This window comes from Corvus kubaryi, unplaced genomic scaffold (assembly GCF_017639235.1).
Source record: "Corvus kubaryi isolate FWS band 111438036 unplaced genomic scaffold, C.kubaryi_AGA036_p1.0 74, whole genome shotgun sequence".
Taxonomy (NCBI): Eukaryota; Metazoa; Chordata; class Aves; order Passeriformes; family Corvidae; genus Corvus; species Corvus kubaryi.
In genome coordinates, this window is record NW_024582061.1 from 1734904 (window position 1) to 1743752 (window position 8849).

Sequence of the window (8849 nt, forward strand, 5' to 3'; positions counted from 1 at the left end):
TAATCCTCTGAGCCCAGAGACTTTGCCATCAGCGGATGTCTTTCATTACGATTTAGCACATGTAGGAAATCCCAAAATGCCACTGGTGAATTAAATGAATTTTGAACACAGAGTGCCAGAAAGACACACAGCATCAGGGTAGGTAGGAACCCCACATTCATCCGGGCAGCCTTTCTGTCTCCTGACATCTCTTGCTGTGGCACCAGCTGAGGGTTTTCCAGGTCAGTGGTGTCCTGCAGAGCTCCTCTGCTTTCAGTGCTGAAGGAGAATCATTTGTGAGAGTCCTTCATGGAGACATGGAGCAAAAGCTGTGCCCGATTCCATTGCTAGGACTGTGGGACAAGGAAAGTAATGCTGTAAGCAGTTCTACTTTATAGCTTTATTTACATAGATTCATCAATTATTCCTAAACTGTAGCACACAAGAAAAATAGAGGCCTTGCCCTTAGCCTGCAGACGGATAATGTGAGACCTGCAGCAGGTGCAAGGTGTCTTGAGCACAAGGGCAGAGCTGCAGGGAGTCACCTGCAGGACCATGGCCTGACTTAAACACTGCCTCAAACTGCAAAGGGAAACAGCTGGCAAGGGGAAGGGAAGCTGTAATTACAGCCAACAACTGACTCCTGAGCCAGTGACTACTGCTGAGAGCCTGATCTTGAACCAGAAGCCAAGAACGGGAGCCTTTTCTCTTCTGGGTGAGGGCTGTCATTCCCTCTAGCTACAGTATCATTCTGTCCATTACTAAAACAAGGTCTGGTGTACTCCCTTTCATTCACATTTATTATCATTATTTCTCTAGCTGGGGAAAGAAATTTGTCTCCCTTCTAGCCTAGGACTGTAGCAAGGTTCCCATGGTGTGGGGGTTTTGCTGGTTTTATTTGGGGGGAGGGATGCTGGTGGTCTGTTTCTTTTTGGAAGGCACATAACAGTTCGTATAGTAGTTCACCTGCTCTTGTAAGCTTCCAGAGCAACATCCTTTCCAGTTCTCTAGCTGCTGGTTGCTGCTCACACTGTAAGCTCTTTCTAGAGCAAGAAGGGTTGAACCAGGCTGGTCCCCAGATGTTCTTTGGGAATTTCACAGGCCACGAGTGATTTGAAGCACCTTTTTTTAGAAGCCTGGACTCTTGTGAGATGTAAGGCAGACATCAGCACTGACAGTCACCACAAAACTGCCTCCTCTTGACCAAGTTCACAGGTGACTCGCATTGATAAAGTAAGCAGCACCCCTTTAGTTTTCTACACAGAATATGGTTAAAACAAATAGAGTAGTTGCTGGAAATAATCCGCAGGAGGTTTGATACTCTGCTGGTCACACCATTGTTGCCATTTCTTTCCCAGGTGCAGTTCCTCAAAGCCTGGGCTTTGCCTGAGAAGGTCTCAGCTATGGGTGTTCTCCTGAGATTCCAGGTCTCCTCAAGAGTGGCATCCAAAGAAGGGTGAGTGATGTCACTTTGCCAAAAGGGGAGATGTCTGGCCTCCCACTAGCCTTGGGATCCTTGTGTTCCCCAGCTCTCTATTTTTCAACTGATTACTGAATTTCTCATGCTTATATCCTCACAGTGTGTGCTGATTATCATGACATCAAAACAAATACCTCTTGGGAACATTAACCCTACAGCACATGTTAAGTGTAACATCTAAATCAGTCAGTTCTTGTGTATTTTGAACAAGCTGATAATTTGACATACGGCAAGACCTGGTACAATATGAACATGCTACCTCCTTTTTTCCTCACTGTAGTTTTGATGACTCCCCTCATCAGGAGTTCCTGTGTTTTTGCCAAGTGGTTGTCCTCAGCTTAGTCTTTCATTATTGATGATGCAGAGAAGGTGAGGAGGAACAACTGGATCCCGCCTCATGCATTAACAGACCTAGGGAAGGGCATATTCAAAGTGCTCAGAAAGAGATGATTTTCCCCTGGCTGTTATAGTAAATCAGTGGAGATTGTTTCTGTGGAAGGTGCTGTGGTGCCCTTGGCCGTAAGAGTGAGAGGCTTATGTGGATGAGCACAGTGTACATAGCACTCCTGTCTCAACCAAGGGTGGATCCTGGGAAGGACACAGCCTCATTTTTTGAAAGGACTTTTTCAGTTATGTTTAAAAGCTGTGAAAGGCTTTTTTTTTTAATGGCAGGAGCACTGGCTTTAAAGAGTTTGGTAAGAAGCTGTCACAGTGCTACACTTGCTGTCCTTTAGCTGATTTTCTCTTTGGTGTGTTTTCTTTGCAGGGGTGACTTGGCTTCAGAAGCACAGTGGAGATCAATGTCAGAGTCTGTGTGTGTGTGTGGGTCCCCCACTTTGGCCAGGGCTGGACTTCAGCTGAAAGCAGCCCGAGCTGACAGCAGACTTTGCTAGGGGTAATCATGTAGTAATTTTTGCACTGTGTTTCCCTATCTTGGTGACACACTTGGCTTGTGCAAGAGCCACAAAGATGTTCATCAGGTCCCACTTCTCCTGTCAGGAGCCTCTAGCCTGTGCACTTGATCTGTGTGCTCAATTATAACCATTCCAGTGGGACACAAAACTCATATTTTATGTTGAATGAAATTATGAAGTCACAGCCTAAACTATGTCGCACTTCTTGCTGGGCCGTGTAATGCATATTTAAAGGAAGAAAGGTCAAAACATTGCACCAGCATAGAAAGGGGCACATGATGTTTTTCTCTGTAGAACAGGGATCACCCTGTATGCTTCTCTGCCAAGGCTTCAGCAAGCTTGAGGGCACAAAAATTAACTTTTCTATTTAGCAGGGCCAGGAAACGTAAGAACAGTCAGTGAGAGGATGACTGAGGGGACTGAGCCTTTCACACTTGCTGTGGCTTTATGCCTTACACTTTCAGGAGAACACAGCCTCTTCTTTCCTATGCACCCATAGACAGACCATACGGATAAAGGAATAACAGAAATTCTGATCACCTCTGAGCCTTGAAAATGTTCCTTCTTCTATTGGTGACATATCTAGGTCCAAAAAAGCCAAAAACTCCTAAACATACCTGTAGTTTTCTACTTCATAGCTACAAGCAGAAATCAATACTGAAGGTCTGTAAACAGTGCTCTGGCTATGTAGTGTCCTTCATCTCAACTGTGGGCTGTAGGAAACCTCAATTCCCTGGCTGCAATAAATGCTGCAGGCTCCAGAGCCAAGCAAAAAGTTTCACTAAAAGTAGATAGATAGATAGATAGATAGATAGATAGATAGATAGATATCTGCTGATGCAGTCTCTCACTCTGGCATCTGAAATACATAGACCTCTTCTGGAGGCACTGGATGATTTAGATTTCAGGGTCGCTGCAGAAGCCTTCCAGCTGTCAGCATGCAGCGAGTGCCTTGCGGTTCTGTATAAAGACTTCCTGATCCCCAAAGGCACTGAGCTCCCATTGCTTTACATGCCTGGCCTTACCAGTTCGTGAGTTACTTGCCTCATCTGAGCAAGCCAGTGACACCTTCTGTGCTCTGAGTAGGCAGGCACTGCTGGAATTTTACGAGGCACTGGGTTTGGCAGTTCATGGCTATGGCAGCATTGGTGCAGTGCATGATGTTTTGGCTTTCAGGAAGCTTGGTGACTTTGAGGAAATGTCTTGCTGGTGCTTTAGCACCAGACAAGCCCTGCTCTTCTATAAACATTTAATGAAATGCAGTTTTTTGTTGATTTGTGCCTTAAGTCTCTCTTAGCACTGTATGCTGCAGCCTGAACTTGCCTCTTCTTCCTTAAATGAGATTATCCAGAGCATTGTCAAGCAAAATCTTTAATATTTCCACTAAGGAAGGTCCCACCTCTTCTCTGGGAAGCCTATTGCTCAATTATTTTCTGTCTGAAGAATTAGTTTTTTCCTATATCCAGAAGGAATTTCCCCTAAACTGTCTTGTGCCCATGGCCTCCTGTCCTGGCACCAGAAATCCTTTGGAAAAGAATGTCTCCATCTCCTCTAGAACCACCTCCTTTGGGTGTTGAGACACTGACTAGACCCATCCTGGGCCTTGCCTTCCCCAGGCTGAACAAACCCACTTCCTTTAGCCTTTCTTCATGGGTCAGGTTTTCCAACCCTCTCTCCAATGGACCCTCTCCAGTTCTTCAGTGTCTCCCAATGTCTTTCATTTTCTTGAGCTGGGGGGCCAAAAGTGGGCATCAAATTCCAGGTTCATCCCAACAAGTCTTGAGTAGCTGTGGCCTGATCAATATGTTCATGCAGATACTGGAATAAAAGGATTAAAAAAATCTAAAATTCAGCTTCAATATACAGAATTAATTTCTTTCAGTACCAAAAACAAGTTCAGAAACGGAGATTAACTCTGTCCTATTGCAAGGTTCTTATACAAAGATGAGACCTCAAAAAAAAAAAAAAAAAAAAAAAAAGAGTAAAGCAGGGAGAAATTAGTTCAAATCATATAAGAAATCCCAATATTCAAAGCATAGTAATATTCTGTAAAAGACAAAATTTAATGGACATTTTGAGGAGAAAATTCTACCTATCTTTTCTTACATTCCTTCCAATTGAATGATAGACTCAGTGTAGAAAAGTATTTATTCATTTATCTATTTTAAGTTTGCATTGCTTAACATACAGGAGTCACTGAAAGGCAGAATTGGTGCTTGTAATTAATGCCCTGAATGCTGAAATGTGTCCAGCCTGATGCTAAAGCAAATTTTTAGTGGGCTAAATGTGCTGCCAGCCAAGCTAAGAATGAAACTTGAATGATATTTGTCCATCCTCTCCTAAAGGAGAAAGGAATCCTGAAAATAGAAAATTAGAAGCAGGAGGAAGGGACGATATAGGGAATGATTCAACAGGTGATGGAAATTCAACAGAGATTGCATATGTGCAAGATAATCAGGTTGAAAAAATAATTAGTTGAGCTGGGAGAAAAATGAACTTCTAGTGGAAGAAGTTGGCTTAGTCAGGAGATAGAAATCTGATGCTGGAGAGAGTCTGAAGCTGAGCCTGATCAATCTGATTTGAGTTTTTCAAAATACAAATTCCTCCTGCTTGGCAGGTCATCTTCTAGTGAAGAGAGTATACATTGGCTTAAAATAACTCCACGTGAATTGGTCTTCAAAGTGAGAGTTTGTCTCAAGCAGTATCTGAACTCTTGAGAGTGTGAGATTCTGCAAACCAAGCAGAAGGTCTCCTGCAATTCAATATTCAACAGCTGTCGAAGCTTTTAAGTTCATCATGTGAAAGAGGCAGTCATGGAAAACAGGGGAAAAGAGGCTTCAAAAATGCTTTTACTGACCTGCAGGTGTAAACATCCACTGGAGATTGAGGTACAGGGGAGCTGGCAGGGAGGGCTTGGGAGAGACACTGGGAAGCTGCTCAGAAGATCATGTTTCAGCACTGCCAGGACTGTCAGTGTGTGCATTAAAGATGGCAAGAATGAAAAATGAAATACTAGATTAATATAACACATCAAGCTGAAATAAACTGGATCTGAAGAGAAGCTGGAGAATGATGAGGCTGGGGCATCCGTGACCACACACGTGGATGTGTGTGGAAGTGTCACATCTACAGATGCATCCCAACTACAAAACAAACACTTCAGCTTCCAGACATTGGGAATCTGGGGTACAGCTTCAGCTGCCAGACTTGTCTGAGATTCTGGGAGATGCACATGAAGCTTCTTGGCAAAAGGTAGAAACTGAGGCATCTAAATTATGAGAAAATTCTGTTTAAGAATGTCCCTAAAGAAGCAGTATAAAGATCAGCATTGAAACATTAGCTATGACTTACAAACCCCCAGTATGATTCCATCTTCACATCTTCCTTCCTCCCTTCCTACTTATTTAACAAGTTTTCCATGTACAATAGTGCTTTTATACGAAGTTTCAATTCTTTTGCAGCAAGTATTACTGAGTTAATATAAAGCTGCTCTTTAAAAGAAGTTACTTCCCCTTTTGGCACTACTAAATATTTCTGTTTCGATTTCATGCTCCTTTCCCCCCAAAATCTGAATTACAAAACTACTTCCTTTAGTCCCCAGTGGAGGCCTATTTGTATTGGCTTTGACATGAGCAGTTTAGCTCCTTGGTTAAATTTTAACCTTTCAGGTGAAGGGTTTGTTCAAAATGAATTACACAGCATGAAATCTTAAAAGCCACGGTGAGATGCTCATGGAAAAAAATGCGTAACAGGTCTGGCTGGGGAAAAATGTTACAGAACTGATGTTCTCCTTGTCTACAAAAGGAAAGTACAGGTGGTATCTTTGTCAGTCTCCCCAGTGGAAATAATAGGCAAGATTTTGAAAGCTGATTAACTGCTGCAGCTAAAGAAATTGAACTCTGACAATCACACAAAAATCAAAAATACCAAAATAGTCTTAAATAAGAGCTGGATGCTTTCTAAAAATACTAAAATTAACATCAAGTGGCTTCCCAAGAAGTAATTACAGGTGATATAGACTTGAGGAGATAAAACGTCTGGGCAAATTAGGAAGCCCAGCTTTAATGTTCAGAAATATGAGATGGATGGGTAAAGCCACTGGCCAGCTGGCTGCCACTGATCAGAAAATGTCCTAAGCAGCATGGTAGTACAAAAAAAGTCAACTGCTTTGTCTCATACCGACTGAGAGAAACTGCAGCAGCTAGGAACTTGCAAAAGGAAATTAAAAGCTGTCAAGATTCCTTGACGTGGAGACACAGATCCATTCAATATTTCAAATTCTTTTTACTTTGGATACAGATGTCACTGTTTATAGACCCTAAAATTACTGCCGTAAGAGAGAGTGGAAGGCCATGACTATAAAAGTCTAAATTTTCTAGGGGCACAGCATCAGTCAAGACTGAAGAATGATCTTGCTGCTCTTGCTTTGGGAACAATAAACTAGAATACACCTCAAACATAAAGAGTTGGAGTGGGGATAGGAAAGATGGAAGCAATTTCTTTACCTCAGAATAGCTAAAAAAGGCAAATATTAGCTGTAGAGGAAAATGTCTTGTTTCAGCATATAGGCAAAAACCTTCCTTGAAGTTATAATCCCTGCCTTGATGCCAGCCAGATGTTTTCCGTAAAGGAAAATTCACCAAATCTTCAAGTACCACAGGTGTATGAAAAGCCACTAATTTTATGCTGGCTAATTAGTTCAATATCATTCCACAAAGTCACTATAATTTAACTCATCAATGCTCTAAAATGGCTGGGATGAGTAGGAGTACCAGTGCCAGATAAAACCCAGGAAGAAGGATGGAGACATTGAGTTTCTGTGCTTGTAAAACCCAGCCCCAACCCACCAGGCGGTGCCAGGAGAAGCTTCTGGGTTTGGTCACCACATTGTTTTTTTATTCTCCCTTATACAGTGCCAAGCAACAGGTGATGATGTTTTAGGTTTCACTGGAGGCATTTATGGAGAGAAACCACGTTGGGCCTGAATATAATAATGAAAAATAGCACAATGTCTCCATGGGTCACAAGAACATGTGGAAGAAAGTACAATTCATGGAAGAGCAATAATGTGTCAGCTTTTTCTGGGAAGGCTGCAAAGATACGTAAAATGCAAACAATAAGGACAGTATAATTAATTTTCTTAATAGACAACATAAAGCCACCCAAGACAGGCAACCCAGAAAGGCTGATGTAGTGAAAGGAGGGAGATTTGACAGCCTATGCAGGAAGGAGTCTCTCAAATTGTGGTGGGGTTTTTTGTGAAAAGCTGTGCATGGAGGAGGTTCTCAGAAGTGGCTGAATCAAAGCATTTGGAAATCTGTCTGTGAGGGGATGCCCCTTTGGCCTGAGTGCACAAGGGAAAACCTGTGGTGCGGGCACAGGGCAGAAGGGCTGCCTCCCCTGGTCCCACGCGGTGCTTTGAGACGTGGATGAGATGTCATCATTGCTGTGTCTTTCAGTGGGACACGTGTGTGTGCTCTACCCACCCTGCAGGGTTTGGGGCTGCTGGTGACAAGAAGCTTGAAACCCTCTGAACTCACAACCCCTCTTTGTACACCCCTAAAAAACCCCAAATACTCCTGCAGCTGCAAGGATTGCTCAATATTACCTTGCCAGTAACACACAAGGCGCATCCTCATGGACTTAACTCGTGCTCAAACCAGTATAAATATTTGTTAATCTAAGGCCCTCTCAGAGCTGTTACAGCTTTACCTGTGATTCTCATTAGGCAGCACTGCAGCTTGTATCTGCAGTAACATCTGAACCCCTCGTTTTCCTGGAACATCTCTTTTCAGCTGGAGAGGAGGGCGGGAGATGAACACTTACTGACCGCTAAACACACTTCTGGCTCTGAATGTCAGAGAAATTACAGTCCTCTGCCAGCCCATGGCTGCTGGACCATGGGGCATGGGCTTTATCACATGCAGCAGTCAGCTACAATTTAATAGAGAAAAGAATACTTTTTGTCCCGTGAACCACATTAGCCACAGAATTATGCCATTATTTCTTTCTTCAACTGCTTTTCTGGTTCAGTTCCAGTTCAGCTCTGCCTCAGCAGAATCCCAGCCAGGCTGAATATGAATTTCAGCTGAACCAGAATCTTTGCTGGTTCAATGTTCCTTTTTTGTTGTGATACACAAATTAACTAGGAACTGGAATGCAATTAAGATTGATGAGTACAAGGATTTTTTTTTTTACTCTCATAGTTGTATCTGTTCCAGCTTCTAAGTCTTCCTGTCTATTGGAGCAAGAATGAGGGATGAGCAGCACATGTATTCTATGTCAGCAAGTTATAACATCAGAAAGAGAGTCAACAACCCCTGCAAGCACCTCCTACAAATCTAGGAAATGGATATTACGCACACCAGAGGCCTATGTAGAGACAAACAAGAGTAAACACTATCAACTTTGGGTGTTTTAAAGCCAAAACGCTACAATCTGACTGAAACTCTGTGACTTAAACCTTCCTCTACCAA

The 8849-nt window shown here is 42.8% G+C and overlaps 2 long non-coding RNA genes across 2 annotated transcripts; one reads left to right on the top strand and one right to left on the bottom strand.

Moving 5' to 3' along the window:
- Positions 1 to 360: 360 nt before the first annotated feature.
- On the bottom strand, positions 361 to 6877 carry LOC121675538. The gene is made up of 2 exons (XR_006020102.1): positions 5231 to 6877; positions 361 to 4191 (listed from the first exon to the last, which is right to left on the bottom strand). It is a non-coding gene; the product is annotated as an uncharacterized LOC121675538 (long non-coding RNA).
- On the top strand, positions 1348 to 4373 carry LOC121675539. The gene is made up of 2 exons (XR_006020103.1): positions 1348 to 1435; positions 2226 to 4373. It is a non-coding gene; the product is annotated as an uncharacterized LOC121675539 (long non-coding RNA).
- Positions 6878 to 8849: the final 1972 nt, after the last annotated feature.